Source organism: Ischnura elegans, chromosome 8, assembly GCF_921293095.1.
Source record: "Ischnura elegans chromosome 8, ioIscEleg1.1, whole genome shotgun sequence".
NCBI lineage: Eukaryota > Metazoa > Arthropoda > Insecta > Odonata > Coenagrionidae > Ischnura > Ischnura elegans.
Window position 1 is genome coordinate 45819138 of NC_060253.1, and position 21911 is coordinate 45841048.

The following is a 21911-nucleotide window of genomic DNA, read 5'->3' on the forward strand; positions in this document are numbered from 1 at the left end:
TATTTTTAGGGTTTTCATCTCTCACCGTTGGTTGGTCCTCGGAATCTCAAGGTAAGTCTCGCTGCTGCTGAATCTTTGGTAAGAGTCTTCAAAAATTACTGTTTTTTTCCGGAAATTCTGTTTTTCTCTCCCCCTTTGGCGGTAAATTAATATATTTCACCCTCTCGAAAGAGGGCCTCCACCATCTCCGAATCCTTTTCGGGTCTCTCCATATTTCATTTTGATGGCGAGTAAAGTAGTGACAGAAGTTACCATTAAAGGCAAAGGTTCTCCGCAAGTTTTAATTGTATTCTTTTTCTGGAGAAGAATTCTCCGGTCGATTTCCCACGAGTGAAATTCTCTTTGTTCCCTTTCTGGTGGACCGCCATAAATTCTCTTTCCGCCTTAGTGAACGTGAGAGATATCCTTTTCTCACGGTCGTTCATGTAGACGGATCCTTTCCTTGAAATCCTTGCTATATCTGGTAGTTTTACATAATTGCTCTCTAAATTCAACTACGTAATGGTATTGTCCAAATTCTTCTTGCGTTACTAGATTTATTGTGTATTTTCTTGCTCTTTGAAAGTTTAAATTATTAGTTCTAACGATGATGACGATTGTTCCTTTTCTGAATTTTGAAATGTCTACTTGTGAATGATTCCGTGGAAGCGTTTTAATTACCTTCCGTTTTATTATTTCAGTATTTTATAGTGTTTGGGTGTGTTTGGAATACTAAAGCTATGATTTAAAGTCGTTTTGCAGGTTTTGTTTCCTATATATATACTTGATTATTTAGTAATGCGATTTCTCGGTTTCAGTTATTTGACGAATAAGTTTCTCGGATTTTAAAACCATGAAATGGCACTGTATTTAAGGACTCTTCTTCATCGAATATTATTACATTGTACGCGGCATTACATTTGCGTCTAATTAGTCCATCGTTTATTATAAATACCATTTTTCTGACTTCTTTGTCACGGTTTATAAAAGTAAAGCATCTACTCATATAGGAATACTGTATACGCACGCCAAGCGACTTTAAAATCCCAATCCCTTTTTATTTATGTCATAGCTCAAGGAGCAATTTATGATGTATATTTTGTAAAATCGTCGATTGTATGGGAGATTTGATGTAATGAGGACAAAAACCTATAAAGACCTGTATTATTTGACCCCTCTATGAAGTGGACCCTTTACTTTTATATTCCGATTAAATCTAATCGTTATTGATCACGCATTTTCAGCTGTAAAATAGAAGTCAAAATCGATAAATATGTGGAGACCCGTTATTTTGCGCCTGCTTTTCCCTCTTCTCTTGACTGGGCTTCTTTTTCTTAACCTTTAAGTTGAGCATTAGCCTTCAGCTAACCACCTGCGGCACGCAAGCTTTAATTGCCTCCTTAAAAATAATTTGATGTCCGTGAGACGCAACATAGCAGGATTATACGTATCCGGACATCAAACGACGTTCTGGTGTTGGCTCTAATTAAATTTTAGTGTTCGTTAAAACTCTGGAGCGTGAACGGGGAATAATGACCGTGGTTTTTTTTTAACATTACGGCTGCATGACTGCAGCTATAGCAATTTAAATCTTGATACTCAGTACATGTGAACTGCGCTTCGTAAGCCTTCTTGGTTTTTTGTCCAGATTACCGTTCCTTTCTTAGAACTACTTTTAATCGTTTTTTTATTACTGTTCGATTCCTTATTTAATTTAAGATTTTCTTGTGTTCGTTTTACGTTAGTTATTCCAAGATATTATTCCATGTAACTTCAAAAAATTAATTTTTTATTGCTCATAAAGGAATGTGATTCGCCAAACCCATTCCAATCTATTACTTTGCTTTCTTACTAAGAAAGTATTTGTTAACAAGTCTTTAATTATTCTATATCAGTTCAGTATTAGTAGTACGAGCTGCCTAGTCATGTAACAGCATCTAACTTCTCATTCTTTGGTATCGTTTCTTTGAATAAGACTTGCTCACTGCGGTAGCACACACCCGCGTATATAGAAAGCATTTGCTGCAGTATATTTACAGTCGTATTTAAGTGTTGTTAGTACGTTAGCACTTTGGTATTGCCATTTTAAGTCTGTATTCATGACGTAATTTAGTTGCATCGTTCAGATGACATTATTTATCTATGTCATCTGACAGAGTACCTTGGTGCAAAATTCGTCTTACTTTTTATTTCCTTGGCAATTGTTTATACGATTTACGTATTTTTCCTTGGAATCAACTATGCATTACTTTTTGAAAATAATATTCCGAGCTGGTGATCGCGGCTTGTAGAATTTTCCGTCTCTCTCCAATACGCGGCGCTAGCGGTGAACCTTGCAGCAGTCGCCATCTGTTAGGATCTGGTGGAACTAGCTAGCTTACAAAAATCAATTCGCTGAGGTCATCGAGGAATTTGGCGCCTTTGTGTTATGCAGCTTAGCGATTCTCAGCAGTGTTGAGCTTGCTCTACGCCCAGGATACATAAATTACCATATGAATATTCTGATACCTGCTTTCATATTTTCGTTTTTCATTTTGTATTACCGAAGAATTTTAGCAGGTTTTTGAGACCAAAATATGGCTTTACAATTATTATAGTAGTATTTTCGAAAATTATAGCAGATTTAATTTTAAAAAGTTTCGCTTTATGCATGGTTTTTATGCGTGTTTACACCTGGTTTTCAGAGTTAATTTCAGTTGTTAAATGAAGGAAAAATAATTATCACGATCTACGTACATAATAATTTAAAGATAACAAGGCATAATGAAAAAATTGATCATAATAACTGACTGTATTCCTTTTTCCACGCCTTTATTCGAATTTTCCACCAACATCTGGAGTGTTTGTAATTTATAAAATCAAAAGAAAAAAGCTCTGCACGGAATTCGATACTTATCATACAATATAGAGCATAAAAGGGGTAAAAACAACATCAAGAATTGTTTCTCAACAAAATCCATTCTTAGTGCGCCGGGTTACGACACAAGGAGTTTATCCTAAAAATGCCATAGCTTCATCATAAATAGCTAGGGCATAACGTAGATTAGTGAATTAATCAGTCAGTCAGTTAAGGACCCGTTGCTTTATATAAGAATTGTGGTGAAAATTTAAAGCAGAAATGTATTTTTTTATATTCTATTCTGATAACGTGACAAATATATTACGATTATGGCACATTACGATTTTCGTACTCAAATAGTGGCGTAATTTTTATAAATTGGTTGTAATGAAATTTTGAAGGGGAACTGTATTTATTTCAAACATTCTTCTCTGATAGCCTGACAAATATATATTTTGTGGAGCATATCGATTTTCGTACATATGTAGTTGCGTAATTCTATTATTGCATACATCTATGACGTTCTGCTCACTTCACTTAAATAATTTTGTGAGTTATTTTAGTCCATTAACGTGGAAATATGTATTCGAATGAACTTAAATTACATATTGCAAGTGAGCTGTATGACTTCTTTCCTTTTTCTCCATTGCTTTTAGAGGACACTAATTTAGCTACCGAAAAGGGTGTACTTAGCTAGTTTACTTAGGAGGTTTGTGTAGAATTGTATGATTTTATAATCGGTAGACTATATAGTGATAAGTGTATCCATTTTTTGTTTCATTGGAGAGAGAAGCCAATTATAGCCCCCTATAATCCGTGTAAGTCTTTGTAATCACCGCGATCCTTATAAGTCCTTGAAATCACCGCGAAAAAATGAAACTCGAGATATTTTTCATGAACGTTGAGTTTGTAACACTAAAAAGGTATCTCGACTTTAAATGTTTTACTTGCTTTTGCGCTGATTACATTTGAAAGAGTCCAATGAGGTGTTTTTATTTAATTATGTTGCCGTGCCCACTTATTCAATACGACCATAAATTATTGTATTGAATGTGAGAATTTTATCTTATTATTATTTGTCTGGGGGACTTATTACTCTTGCGCAGTCGGTGAGAGAAAATGGTTGAGTTTTAACCGACGCCACGCGAACGGGGCATATTTTTGCTTTGGAAACGAAAGTCTAGTTTCCCTGGAATTTTGTGAAGGCAGAAAATAATCAATTGCCTTACAATTTTCATGATATATTCTCTGTTGGTAGAAAAATTCGCCAATGATGTGACGTAGTTTTAAATTATGACACTGAAATCCCCTCAGAGTTGTTTGAACGAGTTTTTGGCGCTTGCCCTCCCCCAGAACATTTCCGTTCGGCTAGCACATTCTGCGTCAAAGTTTCTCTGTGATTATTGCACGTCGTAATGTGATTTAAAAGTACTGCGGAATGGTTAGGGTACGAATTTATTTCATAGTGTACCGTCTGGATTTCTCAGCTCAAGGATTTATTTGAATATGTATCAAAAACGAAAAAATTCTATATTTGTTTGTATTATCGTTCTAACGTAATTTTTTACCTCATAGCCGAAGAAATTAGGATTCCATTTAAAGAAAACTTTTATTCTTTTACAGTACTTTACTCAATTAATTGATGATGCTGTAAAGCAGTGAAACGTGTTTGTAAAATATTAAAAATACTGAATAAGAATACAAATTTATTCAGAAATGATTGTTAGCTTCCTCGAAGTGAAGCTTCTAGCTGTTGGTTTTATGAATGAGGAAGGCAAGATAAAACGTCATCGCTTTTTCAAATGATTAATTATATGCGTCTTGTTTCACTATTCCTAAATAATTAGATAGAGTTGTTTCAGGATTAATATCGTGGAATTATTAATATTTATCATTCCTTATTGTTATTAATAAATTAAATGCACTGGCATTTTTGCGCAATTACTCTCATTCCACTTTCGTTTTCAATCCGTTACGTGTTAGCATCCAGACATCTGACCTGAAAACAACACAATATGTGATGAAACCGGTCGTTAAATTAATTATTTTTGGAAAATTGCAAATAGCATTTTATTTTATAAGTCATATTAGTAGTCGAAACGCTACGTTTATTTCAAATTAATACTGAAAACATTGTGTTTAATTATAATAATCGTCTTTTTTGTTTCACTATTCTCAAATTAGTAAAGAGAGCTGCTTTAGGATTTACATCGTGGAATTCTCTTGAATTAATAAATTAAATTTTACTGGCATTTTTGTGCAAGTAATTTCATTCCACGTTCGTTTTTAATTCTTTTCGTATTTTCTCCCCGACTTCTGATCTGAAAACAAGACAAAAAAAATTTAATGGAATATGTAATTTTAAGTATAACTGGTCCTTAACTTATTTGTGGAATTGCAAATATTAAAAAATTGCAAATAACGGTATATATTAATTCATTATGAAACTCATTCATGAAAGTCATTAACTCATGTTGAAACGCTATGATTATTCGTCTTTTGTAAAACAATTCTATCCCTTCAAAATTGTTTGTTGCGAGTTGGCGAGTGTAGTGGGAATTCTTGTAATTGTGTGTTCAGGAGTAACGATGCGTTCGCTTCTGTTTTCAGTCTTCGCGTTACAACAGTAATCTCCGCGGTGTTCATTCTTTAAACACCTCCCGAGCTGTCGCAACTTCCCGAGGCGTGAAATGTCAACAGGATTACGTTTTGAGTCCCGCCCTCCGCATCCGTCACGGAAACCGTAATTTCGCCGAATGCTTGCTCGGTTTCATTTACGGCTAAGCACACGCCTTTCCGCAATCTTAACAGCCTTTCCCTCATTTCCTAAAACACCTCTTTCCGTCTCTCTCCTCCTCTTCCATGGCGCCACCTACCCCGTGAGTTTCCGATGGTAACCCTCCATAACCTAGGGCTGCATTAATTCGTTAAACCGCATCCCGCCACACTTTTATTTTCTCCGTAACGAGTGTAAACACTTGGACGTTATTTTGTTCATTTCTATCTTTCAGTCTTTGTGTCATGTCGCATTTCCTTGACCGCATGGAATTACGTACACGTCTTTCATTCTTTTGTAATGTTCGTCGGACGCTCCAGCTACACTCATTGTCATCAAAGGAAAGATTTGTTTTAATTGGACCCAAAATTACAGTTTTTGTGTATATCACTCTGTTTTATTATTTTCATAGTTTTTACTGTTATAATTTTGTCGGTTTGGAAGTTGTAATTATCATTTAATCGTAATAGCCTTTAATATTCCTTATTTAATTTTTAAGTACCCATTTAATGTTTTTACTTACTGTTTTCTCGATTCGCGACATCCATTTTATGAATATTATATATTTTCCTTTTGATGCAGTAATAACTGAAATCTATTAATTTATTTTTAGGATATGCATAGTGTCATATTTCATTGTTCAATGCCAGGTTTAAACTCCCAGTATGAGATTTTTGTTTCTCGTTTGAAACAGTGTATTGGCGGTCTTCGACATTTCATTTTTTTGACCCATAAAAACCGTTTTCTGCTTTTTATTTTATTTTTGAGAGTATTTGTTATCATATATTTTGTTTTAGTTTTACCAAATGTCCGTTTTAGAGATAAAGTCTAATGGGTCCTATACCTTGTGGAGCTTTATGTATTTGTTCCAAGTTAAATTGAGGCTCCTTTTTACCTTTCCGCAAACCTTTCTAATTGGTCATGCATTTTCATAGTCTATTCCCATTATAATTTCATGATAAAGGAGATGATTCTCTGATGTCGATACTGTATGTAACAAGCAACTTGTAGACACTAACACGCATTGCTAAGGAATAACTACACTAAGGATGAGATTCAACATGAAAAATGCCATGCAATGCATGCCGGGAAAAGATGCATGGCCCATGCATCTTTTCCCGGATTCGAACAAATCAATTGCTGGTGAGTTACTTATCTGACCCACGTTTTCGGGTTGGGTTTGTTGTATAAAATCCAATTTACAAGATACTCCGCATCTGACCATCATTCTTTAGCTTTCCCCACATGCATCTCCCCTATTTTTTATTATATTTTTTCTGTAAGTAATTTTTTTCCCTCTAACGAAATACATTCTTGTTTGAATACGGTTGTTTTATATTTTCTTCTTGTAGTCGATGGTTTTCATTTTACATTGTTCCTCTCTGATTCTCTTTTTTCCGAAATCCATTCCGAATGCAATTGCATTCGATCCTTTTCGGGATGTATTATGCTGTCAATTCCACTACTGAACCACCATCTCGCAAAGTTAATCCGGGAAACCCGGGTTCGAATCCCCAAGAAAATGAATGATTTTTCGGTGTATATTTCATTATTCTTAGCATCTGTCATATTTCGATATGTAGATGTGATGATGATTTAAAAGGAAAATGGAAGAGGTTACTTATTGAGAAACTCACGGAGTACGTTAAAAGTTCGTGATTTTGTACGTTAATATACTTTCCTCGTTAACAGTCAAGCGTATCAGTGGTATCTATGGTTTTTCCAACTATCGTGTTATTCTGAATTACGCTTTGTTCAATCTAAACGATACAGCCTCTTTAAAATGGTTCTCTGCCAGTCTTTGCCTCATTGCTTCGCAGCTGTAGGCATCTCTACATCACACCCCTTTCTTTCCAGTCACCCTCCAGGGAGTGGAGGGGGAAGTTCCTTGCTTGCCCTCCGTATTATTTCTACCCTCAACCCCGTTTCCCTCCCTTACTTTCTTCACCTCGCATTCTTGCATTCTCCTTATCTCGGCCAAGCCAAATTCGTGCTGAATTCCTTTCTTGTAATATCTTTCATTCTCTGACGTAAATGTCTAATGATTATGTAAAATAAAATCGAAACCAGTCCTTTGCTTGGAAGCCTAAGAGTTTTTTTTTTTAATTTCATGATCTTGCACGTTCACAGTGTCTCCTTCATAACAGCCATGAGCATCATTTGGAACACTCATCATTTAAGACTGCCTTGTTAGTGAATGACGCCTTTTCAATCTTCACATTGCAGTTTCTTGATTGATTGCATTTCTTAGTGCTGTTGTCAAGGATATATTAGATGAAATGCCAAAAAATCATTTTGAACTCTCCTTGTTGAAGACGTGTCTCCGTATTAGTGAATTACGCCTTTTCAATCTCCACAATGTAGCTTCAGGATTTATTCGATTTTTTAACTGAGTTAGCTGAAGGATTCATTAGTAGAAATGTTAAAAGCGAATAATTTTTGTGTTTCGTTGTATTGCCGTACTGAAGTTATATTTTACATATTCGCCCTAGAAATGAGATAGGATTGCCTGTAAAGATTAGTCTAAGAGATTTTTAAAATTCATAATCTCGCACGTTCAATGTGTATAATGAAAAGTAAAGAAAAATTTGTAATTCCTCATAAGTATTTCATATACTACCTAAGTTTTGCAGGGTATAAAAAGTCACACACAAAATTATTTCAAAAAATTTAAAAAAACAAAACGGTCTTAGGATAGGGTAAAGGGTGGAATTCCCTGGGGCGGAGTTTGGCCAAAGAGGTGGCCCGTACCTGTATTAATTACATGTATAGATATCACCGGGCAGCTGACTTCCTTCAACATAATTAAAAGCTGATCACCTCTGGCACCTTCTGACTGATTCGAGAACCACGTAGTATAATGACGGGGTGTATCGTACCTGATAGATCATGCGTTAGAGAGGAAGAATTGTGCCCTTAAGAATGAGTGTAGTGTGTCATATATGATAAAAAATGCAGTGACGGGTTAAGACGGCCGTGTTAGTGAATGACGCATTTTCAATCATTGCGATTCTAGCTCTTTAAAATGATTCACTGCCTCTCTTAGCTTCATTCCTTTGTACCCCTCTCCACCCCACCCCTCCAGCCAACCTCCAGGGAGTGCGGAAGGTGGGAGGGTTTCCTTGCTTGGCCTCCTTAGTCTTCCCCCTCCCCGCCCCATTCCTCCCCCTTTTCTGTCTTCACCTCGCACGGCCCTTATCTCGACCACCAATCGGCTGCGCCCTCTCGCCCATTCTTAATCACGGATGCCCTGTTTGGCACGTGGGACTCCCATTTGAGAATATAATAGGGGAGTCACGTTTTCGGATGGGGTTCATTCTATAAAAATCCACTCCACAAGGCTCTCTCCACATCTTCCCACCATTCTTTCGCTCCCTCCCCTTGCTTCTGTCCGCCATTTTTTATATTATATTTTCTCTCCAGTAAATCATTTTTGCCCTCAAGGGAAAATGCATTCGTATTTTGAGTTGTTTTTTTTTTTTTTGTTTTTTTTTTCTCAGTTTCAATGATTTTCTTCCCTTTTTTCGTTATTTTTTTTGCAGATGTCGCTTCCTCTCGCTTTATTTCGTTCTACATCTCTTTTTTATTCGAGATCATTTCATGGGTGGAATTGCATTCTGTCGATTCTTTTCGTGTTTCGTGGAAGAATTGTGCGTTTTGTTTTTGTATTGCATTCGTGCGTTTGAATTTCAGGCTCATTCAGAGGGAGGGGTATGTCGTCTGTTCCGCCCGGAAGTATTACATCAGACGCGCAACGTGTGCTGATGTAGCCCAGAAAGCCTTTGATAGAGCTTTTTTTTTATCTTTCTTGCTTAAACTATTTCTATCTCTAATATTTTAGGCTGTGAACGGATGCTGGAATAGCGTAAAAAAATCGCGACACTGTTGCGTGAATATCTCATTAGAACGTTCCACTGTACACTGTTATCAGCCTTACTGCTGTACTGGAAAATCCTGAATACTGAAGCAGAATTTTGTATTAGCCACTTAATTCTAATGTTTGCTGCTTACTAAGTATGATTGGATCTCTTTTAGAAGAGCCTTTGAGGTTTACTCACGATATTTCGTAGGTCTGGATGAGTCGTTCCTCGTTAATGCTTGAGTAATAGCTCTTGTTTCAAATAATTCCTCTCTTGGCTGAATTTTTCGAGCGTATTCCAATATTCTCTGGATGAATTTTTCAATGGACAAAAAAATCGGTGATCTATTTCTTTAAATTTCAAGCGTCTTCAGGAAGAGAAAAAATTCATTCAAGCCCGTTAGCTTTAAACTTCTTCCTCCATATCACGCTTCTGTTGTTCTCTGTTTGTTATTATCTAGAATACCTTTTGATTCATTCTTTGATTCATTTGATACCATTCTTGACTCATGGCCTGTATTTTCACTAAATTCTGGTCAACACAATTTACTATGATTGCTTCCTGAATATTATTTTTACGCATGTTGATGAATACGTTGCGTAGTTTATTATACTTTTTACGTGTTCTGTCTTGTAAACGTTGAATTTGGTCCAGCCTTTCTTTCCTCGGAATACTCATTTGAATTTCGGCTTTATTTTGGGAAATTTTATGGGATTATCTCATTTTGATGGAGTGTAAGTAAACAGCAAACATCATGCAAACCTAAATGTCCGTTGTCTCTCTTGGTCATATTTGTATGGCAATGGCATTTTTCTTACCCACCATTTAGATTGCTATAGTATTAAGATTTTCTATCCTGGAAATATAACTAAACATTTTATTGAAGGAACATAATGACGATATCATTATGAGAAACTTTAGAACTCAGTATAACGGGGCCGAAAATGGCTTCAGGAAGGTCCAAATCGGTGAAATAGTTCCTATAGACTTAACTGTTGCATAGCAAGCATGATTAATTCTTTCGAAGTTGTATAATTTGATAGCTGTAAATCACTTTTAAGCTAAGAGTTTTAAAGCTTCTTTTTTTTCGTAAGCAATTCTTTATACCTTCGATAACCAGTGTTCGCGTCCGTTCTATCATTTGTATATTTTATCATGAGTTTTTATTGATTTTAATTCTATGATTCGGCTGGCGATATCATATCTAGTCAATTTTGTTATATCTTGCTCTAGTTCTCAATATTTTACATTTAATATAATGAATTATATGCCATTTTCATTCATTTTATCAAATATTCGAGCGAGCTTATATACGGCCTCCCAATTCTAACCCCATATAAATTTATTTTAGGAATTGGAGGGAAATCTGAGTATTTTACTGTTTTATTTATTTTCCTTCTTAACTCACCGCAATTACGGTTTCGAGAGCGGCACAGTAAAAGCAAACGGGGAACGAACGGGGAAACACCATTGGGACCTTTTTTAGAAGCGATATTTCAGTGGCGGAAGGGGGAAATGTTAGGTCGCTGTAAGTCTTCGGGTTCAGGTGGATGAGCAAGGAAATTAACTGCCGAATGCCTGAAAGCTTAGCAACCGTCATTTGGCGCAAATAAGATACCGGTCGGAAATATACAGCGGGCTGGATAACTCGAGATCCCATTGGACCTGTGCCAATTTTAGCGCGTCTGTCTGGTAACCAAGTGCTTTGCATACCCCGTTCCCCAAACTCCCTCGTGTGTCTGTTCAATTTGAGCCGCCACATTCAAATTTGTTTTTATCCCGCCTAGTTTTCTGGAGTCACTTGATAAGTCTAGGTGTAAAACGGTCTCATTCTGTTCTGTCCTATAGTTACGCTTTTTTTTGTGACATAATTTTTCCATAATTTCTTTCAATTAGAATAAACCTTTTGTGAACCACGGAGTAGATAGCATTACTTTTTCTGCTTCCTTTTGCATTTAATCTCATTTTATTATTACTTTATTTTGTGGGTTCCTCTAGCTTTTTGCTTCATAAATTGTTTTTTGCTATAACGGATTAATCGAAACTTCTGCTCAAATCTGAGGGTAATCCCCGAACGACCGTGGCGGAAAAGGTTTTCAGTGAACGAAACGATTATGACATTATTTCTTCAATAAATCACCACATTGTACATTCAGTGTCTATTTGGAATCTGAGACACTATTTTTTACTGTTCCTGTGTTCATGTTCGTTGACATATTTCTTCACTTTGTTTCACTAGTCCAGGGAGATAAAAACGATTTCTCACCAGAAGTGGTCAAAGTCGTTAAGTATTATTGTCATCTCTTATTAGTTTCATCGTATTAATGAGGTAATAAATTTTGAAGCTAAGTTATTTATTTTTATTTAATTCTTACTCTTTAATTTGCATTTCGTTTACCTTACCATTTGGAGGAGAAGTGTCAAGAGAGTACGTCACACTGCTTTGCAAGCCTTTGCCCAGTAAAAATTACCGATGGATTTATTCTTCTGACGCATGCACGTTTGGTCTAAATTCAAATTTTATGCTAAGCTAGTCAGCTGTGGGGCGTTATCCGCAGGCGCCTCTTGTCAGTCAAAAGAAGATGCCCTCTACGCGCTGACACTCACCCGCTCCCTTGATGTGGCGAAAACTTCATTTCTATTTTGTTTTGAAGCGTCATCCTTAATCTGTTATGGAGACCATTAAATGTTATAAGAATCTTGGAATATTTTTATCCCAAAAACTTCCCATTTACTACACGTAATGTATCAAAGCGATTATATAGAAGAACTTCAATATCACATGACTCTATTTTATCTTTCCTTATGCCTTACATAACAATATGGCTTTTTCCACAACAATCCTTTGTTTTTATCTCTGTGACCTTAACATAAAACACTACAAAATAAAAAAGGAAATACAACAAACAACAAATGAACTCCAGAAAATGAATTACATACAGAGAATGTAAAAGTTATGTCGGTTAATAAAAGTACTTGCATCAAACGTTTATAATTTTCTATCCATTTATGCGATTTTTTGTACTGTCCCTGTACACAGTCTGGATATTCGTTTGGAGAGACTATTAATAGCTATGTAAATGGCAGTGTATCTGGGCGGAAATTGGGAGATCCTTATTTGATTCTCAGTCAGATTTAATGATTTATTTGCGAAAAATTATTTCGTGCTATGTTTATATCTTTTCCACAATTATTTATTCGCGAGTTTTCTAGAATCCAATGAAATCAATGACTATTGCGAGGAAGAGTGAGCGAGAAGAAATAAGTGAATTTCCTGCATCATTTTTTTTAAGCCTTTGTAGAAACTTTATTTTAAGAATATTCTTTACTTTCACTCTCTCACTTAAAAATCGTCGACAGCATTATTTATCAGGATTCTCAAAAATAAATATTGTGACAAAATTACAACATTATAGACAATTTGGGAAATACTTTTAAGTATTTGGTTACCTTACTTTATACCATGCTTCTTGTTGTTTTTTGCGGATACTCAATGAGATCTTTCGATATTTATTAATTCTTATCCTATGTATCAAACTGCATAGGGGTTTGGACCAGTAGCGAAGGTTTACTTTTATTTTTCATTCCTGGTGTCTTGGATTTTGAACATTGTTTTAATGAAAGCCTAACCAGAAATTGTTGAAATGATTCTTTCTCTCGTTCTGAAAAAAAATAATCATAGCAAACGGTAGAGATTGGGTCGTTAGTAGCAATTTCACAATTATCGTTTACCCCGATGTGATATCGTTACATCTTTACGTAAGTATACTATTTCGAAAACGGTAATAGTGGAGAAATCTAAGTGACCCTATTAATAAACACGGCGGATAGCCGAATCGGAGCCAAGTTCCCAAAGGGTAATCGGGGTACTAAGTCTGTGTAAATACGTGATTGCCTTACAGAGGAATTCTATTAAGTGTAGAAACTGCGTCTTTGGTTGTAGTCATAATAGTGTTTCAAGTGAAAGTATTAGTGTTTTTATCTAATTAATCAACTACAGATTTTCCACTTTCTTTATTAGCACAGTACGAGTCTTACTGTGTAAAACAACGTTATCAGGTGTTGTATGGTATTTTACAAAGAAGTGCATCGTGCCCTAATTAATTAAGAGGAAAGTTGTTAACTTTGTTTAATTAATATCATGAATTCCCACCATTTCCTGCCACAAACATTGTGTTTTTTTGTGTAAATTTATGTGTTTGTGGCTAAATAACTCTTTATGCTCTCTGTATTCATTACACTACTTCGCGGAACACCCAGTGTTGTGTCTTTCAGCAGTAATACCAATCCCCTATCGCTACCACTAACTCTTCTCTGGACTAAATTGAATGATAAACGAAACTAGATTTCGAGAATCTTCAAATTAGGCACATTTTCAATGCAGCTTTGCCTTCTTTTTTTTCCTTTAGAAAGTGTTATTTTGGTGAGCAATAATGAATGATGATGAAGCTATTTTCAGTTTTAAGTGAACCTGCGGTATTAACGTCCGGTAATCACGTAAGGTTGTGCTTTCCATTGGGCAATCAATGAAATCGCTCTTAATTGCCAATAGTAAATATTTCGGCCTTTTGACCGAGCGCGGAAGTGGGGCATTAGCATGTTCGCGCAGGCATTTAATCCGTCGGTTTTTCGACGCAGAATGTAATTTTCTTCGCCATTTTTTTCACCATTCCGTTTCATGCATGACCCCACAGGGGAGTACGGCAAAGGGTTCATAAATTATGCATCGCAGAAGGTTCAGTTGAAATGGTTCTGCCTGTTACTCAGGTCCCTTGATTGATTTAAGTGATCCCTCGCGTTCGGAGTTCGTGGTACAGTATTCTCTGAAATTGCAAATTATGCAACCGGCGCTATAGTCATGCAAGTTGGAGGCCAACTCTATAGACTTCGAATCTAAGTTCAATCTATTTCCGCGGTAGCTGGTGATACCCACTTGAGCTTTTTCACACATTTCATAGTGAGAGTAGGTAATCATGTGGCGTTTCAGCGATATCTTGGGTGATCCTGTATTATTTTGTACGTTACGCTGTGTATAGTACCTCATCTGCCCTGAAGCATTGTCTTTTGAATTATAGAGTTCATTAGTGACATTTTGGTCAAAATTACATACCTCTTATACGCATCCTCAGCATCAAACCGTATTGGGTATTGGAATATACTGAGAAAACTATCACTTAATGTTAGATATCAGTCACATTGTCAATCATTCATTTACTCTTTACATATATAGGCCTGTCACGAGGAAAAGCGTAATGATACCTCATTTATTGGTTTGTGTTGGCTCTCTTTATGCGGAGTATAATTCATGAACCAAGTATATGTTATTAATTCACTAAGTCCTTAGGATTCAAATCAAACATTATTGTATTTTCTCTTGTAAGTTAGCTATTCTTTGAAATACAGTCATGTTACATGTACTTCAGGTTGCAAATTTCCAATCGTTAACAATTCTAAAACACATCGAGTATTTTTCAAATTAAGGTTTTAGTGTCCCCACCAAATTGCTATTTTTTGGGGTACTGTGGTTATCAGTGATGTTATAGTTGCGAAACCTGTCCGCTAATGCGTGTTATTGCCATCAACTTATGCATTATGGTATTGGTTGTAAAGCTTGTGAAAGAAATGAAATGACACTTGAATTACAATTTGATGAAAACCTAGAATGGAAAAAGCCGTATACGTTCTAGACGTTTCGAAACCACCGTCGTCAACTATTCGAAGGGACGAAGTGTATTTTTAAATTCACCATTCAATTCATTCTTTGTGGATTCCAAAGTAAGGATTTGATTTCCCAAGCATTATAGTATCATCCATTTTTATACACTCGCAACATGATTGCCACTTAAATAATTTTTACGTAATTGACTTTATTGCATTGGTTTGCTAGACGTTAGAGATTCTGAAGCTTCGTGCTAGGGTGAGATTGCTTTAGCAATGAAGAAAAGGTACCTCTCATAGTGACGCGAAGAACATCATCTTTGAACCGCAATTTTTTTCTAGGCCTAATGCAAGTCGTGAAATATAAGAGATATTTTCCCTAATGTGTAGTTATTAGAGTTCTTTTTCCCCCAAAAATGACTACTTTGATAAATGCTGTGTTGAACTCTGGCTGACATATCTCTACGCGCACCTAGTTGTTTTAATATTCTCGTTTGGGTTAACGGCCGGTGTCCTGAACCCTGCATCCTGTCCATTGCGGCGCACTGCGGGGTAGTATCTAAATGTGGATTGCCGAATAGTCTACGCTAAGTTCACAAGCCGACTGCAAAATTTCATGATTTCAATCTTCAATAAGCTTTCCTTTAAAACGTTAAACAGCTTTTGCATGAATTAAGTTGGAAGTCACAAGAGATTCTGAGCTACATCCTATGCTTAGCGTTAGCAATTATAAACAAATACCTAACAAAGTGATGCGAGGAGCATAATCTTAAGACCCTTCTATATTTCCAGATCAGTTTTGGCGATAATATTAGAGAGATATTTTGCTAAACGGATAGGAATAGGCTTTCCCCCCTAACAATTAAGGGTTTAAATGTATTCTGGGTCAATCTAAGGCCGACGAAAATCTCACTACGTGCTGCTATATTATTTTTCATTCACGTAATGGTAAAATACTGGTGTCCTTGACGCATTCCGCCATTCGTCCATTGAGGCTGGTTGCCGTGTCGTACGTAAATGTAGATTTAGATTACCAGAAAATCGATTTCTGTTTCACTAACCAATTGCGACAGTTCGTGTTTGCTATTTTTAATTGGATTTCTCACTCGGATCTTTGGTAAGACTGGTGTGAATCGGTTTGTTACCTCCGGGGCTATTTGTATCCGCCGGAGTGGTTCAAGTCCATTTCCCCACACGGATCAAAGCGATCTCGTGCCGAGAGGAATATGCTCGGCGAGACGAGAGGATTGACTGACTCCTGGTTTAGAATTAGGGAAGCTTTCCTTCAAGGAGCGTCGAAGCGTCCTCGACTTCATGCACGCGAGGAGAACATCTTGAGAGGCATTCGACGGGAGACACGAGTTTGAATTAAACAGGTGTTGCGGGAGCGTTGGGAGGAAAGCCTAGCCATGCTTTGCGGTGGCAGAAGAAGGGGAACGAACTTCGAGGGGACGAACATCACACGAGGAGGATATTATCTGAACCGCCAATTAGGGCACAAAGTGTTTTCACCCGATACCTGCTAAGGGTCTCGTTTTTCTGTGATTCTCCGGTGAGATTTTTCTTAAAGCTCTAATTCTGACTGACTGAATGGTTAGATATATTTGATTCCATTCATTTGATGAATATGGAGAGTTAAAAAAAATTTCATATCGTCCACCTCTTATTGATTGATACACAATATAATGGAAACTTTCTTGGGTGAATATTAAATCAACCGTTCGAAAATTTTTATGGCAAGTAATGAATTATAGTTTGGAAATTTCACATAGATACACGTATAAACACATATACGTGTACATTTTTATGCATGGTATAACCTGAAGATCTTCATTTCCTTGATTTTAGTTCTTTTAAATGCCACAGCCATATGCTTCAAATACTACGCCACGAAAGGAACTATGTACAAAATCGTTGTAGTGGGAGAGGTCCTTAAATTGATTGCACGTGTAGAAGTGGTAATATTGCTTTATTTAGTGTAATTTTATTCTTAGTAGTAATTTAGGCGTATATTCTCTCTCTTTATGGGACCGATTAAGAATACTTTTATTTTGATTCCCTATAATTTCACATTTAAATAATGAACTCTGAAGTTCCTCACATTTCGTTATTATGAATCACCTTAATCAACTTTTTCTTCATGTAATTGGTAAAACCGGAGAGTATATTGGTATTCAGCACATCGCAATTGTCTTCTCATTATGTTGTTTACATTTCCATTCTCCTTAAAAATTTATTTTTGGTGGTATACCTATTTGATATCAGATATTTTGTGAAACCCCTTAAGGAAACATGTCGAGAATATAATCACATTCCACTTTATCTTAATTCATTTTTTTTATGATCAACTAGTAAGATTCATCATGAATATTTCAAATCGATCCTTTGGGATCGTGTAACCATTTATAACGGAAATCTTCGGAAAGAATAAATATGACCTACACTCTTATTTTCATCCATGTATCAGAAGGATAGAAATCATCTTCATTTCCAATTTTAGGAGTAGAATACTTGTCCTCTATTTGCTGTGATTGGTTGAGAGAGATTCATTTATTTAACGAAGTTTTTCAATCATCTTCGAAATTACATTCTGACAGCCCTTACCGTTTATTAAATTATCCTTCATGGGTTCTTATCTGGCTATAACGTATTCTACGGAATCCTGGAAATTTAAAGAGAGATTATCATTTAATTTTAGGTTGCATTTAAGTTTATGTATCCTCAACATCTCGTATTTTCGTTATATCTGACGTTAATATGCGTATTTTTATGGGAAGTCGTAGAAATTACATGGCACTTGTGATTTATTGAATTATAATGGAATCCGGATCTCTATGGAGCTTTACCGTGCTTGAGGAAGGATAAATATGGACCGTATGAGAGTTCATTGTAGATAATGAGGTACGAGATGAATACACTACTTACCTCTCTTTTCAATGAATAAATTTGTTGAAAAGAGGAAACACTCCTCTTCCTTAATGCATGTCAAAGAAAAGATTCCGCCATGAATATATATGAGTGATCTGTATTCTTTTCTGAACATTTAGTTGTTCACATTACTTTGTTTTGATGATCTCTTCACCGTTAATTAATGATTAAACACAATGTTGATTAATATTTGATTTTCCAAGCTGGATTACCACAGCAGGGCATGCTCTTCATGCTTATTCGTGATTTATGAGTGACTTCTATTTGAAACTTAATTCCTCTACTCTCCACTAACACATACGCATTATATACATGTATTGGATTAATCTCGGGGTTACTCTTATTGTATAATGTACTTCTTTTATCCATATAAATAATGGATACTAGCACTTAATAAATAAATACAGACCGACGGCAAAAAAGATGTGAATATGCTAGTACTTCGAGAAAAGTTGGTAGTAAAATTGATGACGAAAGACTATAAAATTTATGTAATGTATCTAATATAAATCAAAATAAGCTTCAAAAAGACAGTGCCTGAGATGTGTAAATTTTCAGGAGTAGTTCAGTAGCTATGGGATAAGTCTAAAGTGAATAAGTTTTCTTATTTACGAACTGTTATCAACCTTTACAGGCATATGTTTGTAAGGGGTCTCACTATTTTCTGCATGCAAGGAGTTGCTTCCCATCGCTTAACTTCGAGTAACTTTTCATGTAACAATTGTTTTTCCATAGGGTTTTGGGATAAATTGAGGTTGGCATCTTCCAATGCAGGTAAGCGTTGTGGGTTGCCGGTGATCAAGGGTATTAGCTGAATTTTTTCGTGTTTTTTTTTCTCAGATTGTGGGCAGTGCAGGAACAAATTGGAACATATTCAACCTTATAACAATTAACGTTAAGACACCTTCCTCACCAGACGTCAGCTTTCCTTCCTGAAATCTCGTCTGGTCACGGATTTGCACCGCAGGGGTGTCAGTTTATTATTTTGTTTCTTCGATTAAATTTCTTTCGCCATAACGTTAAATGCAGTAGAGGAGGAATCGAAGACGAAGATTTTTATGGGTATTTCAAATAATATTGCGGAAAATGAAAAAATTCCCTTAAGTTGTTGAGATAAATTCTGAGTCGAACTAAGTACTTGACGTACTCCCCTCTATATTTTTCCTTTTGTACGCTGAGGTAGCTACAATTTTTTATGCATCCCGTGTCCTCGTTACAACATCAGGTTTTTGCCGACTCATGTTTTAATGATTTTCTTTCATCCGAGCTCTGTGATGGAGTATCTAGCTACTTCAGGTGATTTTATTTTCTTTTTAGACCCAAGTTTATGTTTTTAAGTCCGCTTCGTTTCTTTTTTTCTGAATGCTTTATTTAACTTCACGTCAGTTCGAAAAATAATGCTTTAGTGATTCAGGTTATTTCCTTCCAGGTAGCATGTTTTTAGAGTTCACTTCAGTTGCTATTTGTTACGAGAACCTCTCATCTATTTAAGTTTGTTTCAAGCCTCGTTTATGGATATAAAATAAACTTCATCCATCCGTCCCTAGTTTGGGCATAAAATAATGAATATACTCCTAAAAGTATTTTTCTTGTGTATAATCATGATGCATATATCGTAATGTATTTTCTATTTTTTTTTGCTTTAAGAAGGCCACCATGTCTAATCTAATATTTTCATTATTTAAACTTATCAGGATCACAATGTATATTATCCAAGTGTATATGTTTATTTTATGTGTATGCTCGAATATAATTAGCTTTAACTAAATATCCCGGATTAATTTATTCTATGTAATGGCAAAGGAAGTGTTTTTATTCATACACAATATTAATCTATTTTCTGTAGTTGCTTATGAGTTATTGTAGCAAAAACTTACGGTTAGTTATTATTCTCTCCTTTTAAACATTTACAACTAAATTGGTATTTACGCTAAGGAAACCATAATTGATGTTGATGGTCTCAGTAAAAGAAGTAAGCCAAAACAAGAAAGCGATTGAATTTATTTGCAAAATACAAGCATTTGACGGTTAAATTTTCTTAACAGGGCAGATATAAAGTATTGCAGATATTGGGAATGAACTATTATTCAAAAAGAATATTTCGGAGGAGAAAAATTGAACTTGTTTATTGAGTAGTGAGAATTTTACTTAGCCCTATTCAGCGTATTCTTATTTATTTCACATATGAATTCGTAGCCTTAATAAGAATTCAGATAGCAGTGTTCCTATGTAATCACTGATTGTCATAAAAATGGTTATATTGAAACGGAGTTATATTTTACGGTTGAAAAGATGATACATTTATTCCACTCTTATATAAAACTCTGCCGTCAATCTTGTCGTAAGGTTGATTTCTTTATTTTGTGCTCGTCCTTTTCGACTCTAGTGACGTGGCCGTCATTTTTCTCCTCATCCTTTCCAATTCTGTGTAAATGATTTGATTTTCCCCTCTAAGGCGTCCCTGTCGTCACAACCACCGCTGCGTTGCGTCTGCTGGAGTGGCTGTCTCGCAAAAATGGAATTGTCAACGTTCTGCCCACTCTCGAATACTCACTCGCAGACTCACTTGAACGAATTGACATTATTCGAGCCTGCCGACTAAATTGAACGCAGAACGAGAGAACCCGTTCTTCTCCTCGAATGGGGAAAATATAAAAATGAAATTTTTGCATGTTGCTGGCATGAAGAACGTGTATTATTATTATTCTTTTTAAACTCATGCAGACGTACAATTACATTTAATGGAACTCTTATATCTTTGTTTCTCTTCGTATGAAAAAACCTATAATGTTTCCTTTCATTCTTCGCAGTCATATTGTATATATTGAAGATAATTTTCTGTAGGAATACCTAGAGATTACTAACTACTAAGCACAAATTAAAGAGGATACAAGAAGGAAGGGAACAGAAAGAGCTAACTAGCGGAGTGGAGAAATAGAGGCTTGCATTATAACAATTTCAGGCTGTATTAATATAAATGAATCATTTCAACTCATATGCAGTATGGGTTTATTATTGTCGATTTCATTTCTTTATTAGCCATAAATTTGTCGAAAAATTTCTTTCCCTTTTTTTTCGCAATGAATCAATAGCATTTCACCATGAAATGCTCTTTATCTACCTTCCTTCTATATTATTTTTTGTCGTAGGACGATGTTGTGCGCAGCTGTTGACTTCTATTCAATGCTCTTTCGGGTCAGCTATTTCGATTAAGTTCATATATCTTCGTTTAATATGTCAGGGACTAATAATGTCATACATCATTGTTGGCGTTGGCACAATTAGCAAAAATTGTAAATCATTAGGGTTGCTTTTATATATCATAATGAAACTCGAACGTGCTGGGGAAAGAATAAGTATAAATTGGTATGATTAGGGTTTGCCTGGTTAGTGTTTTGTGAACAAGCATAGGGAATAGTTGTTGAAGTCTCGGCAATTTTACCAAGTTAATTTTATCTAAATCAAATTTCTAAATTAAATCTAAATTCCCACCTCCACAGTCTAAGCTTACCAAATCCACCGTGTTTAAAATCTACCCAGTCGAAAGCAATCTCCGCGTTGACACTCTGCGTGAATGTTTTTGTCTCATTCTTATTTATTCGTTAATATCCCGAAAATAGCTTAATGGCTTATGTGAAGGGAATTCAGCAAACATCAATGAATGAACACGAATACCCATTCCTGTAATAGGGCCAACACTCGTGCCCACTTCGGTTTGTCAAGAGAGATCTCAAACCCACCATCAAAGAGACTAACAATTATTTGAGTTGATTTAGATCCATCTCCCTTTCACCGAGATTCGGAGGGGTTTATAGACGCGGGAGGTGCATGAAGGCATATTGACTTAACGTCTCTTATTTTTTGAAGACAG

The 21911-nt window shown here is 35.8% G+C and overlaps 1 protein-coding gene across 5 annotated transcripts in view; it reads left to right on the top strand.

Moving 5' to 3' along the window:
* Positions 1-21911, top strand: part of LOC124163629 (disks large 1 tumor suppressor protein) — a 1021363-nt gene that overhangs the window by 659179 nt on the left and 340273 nt on the right. The gene's annotated exons all lie outside the window — the stretch shown is intronic.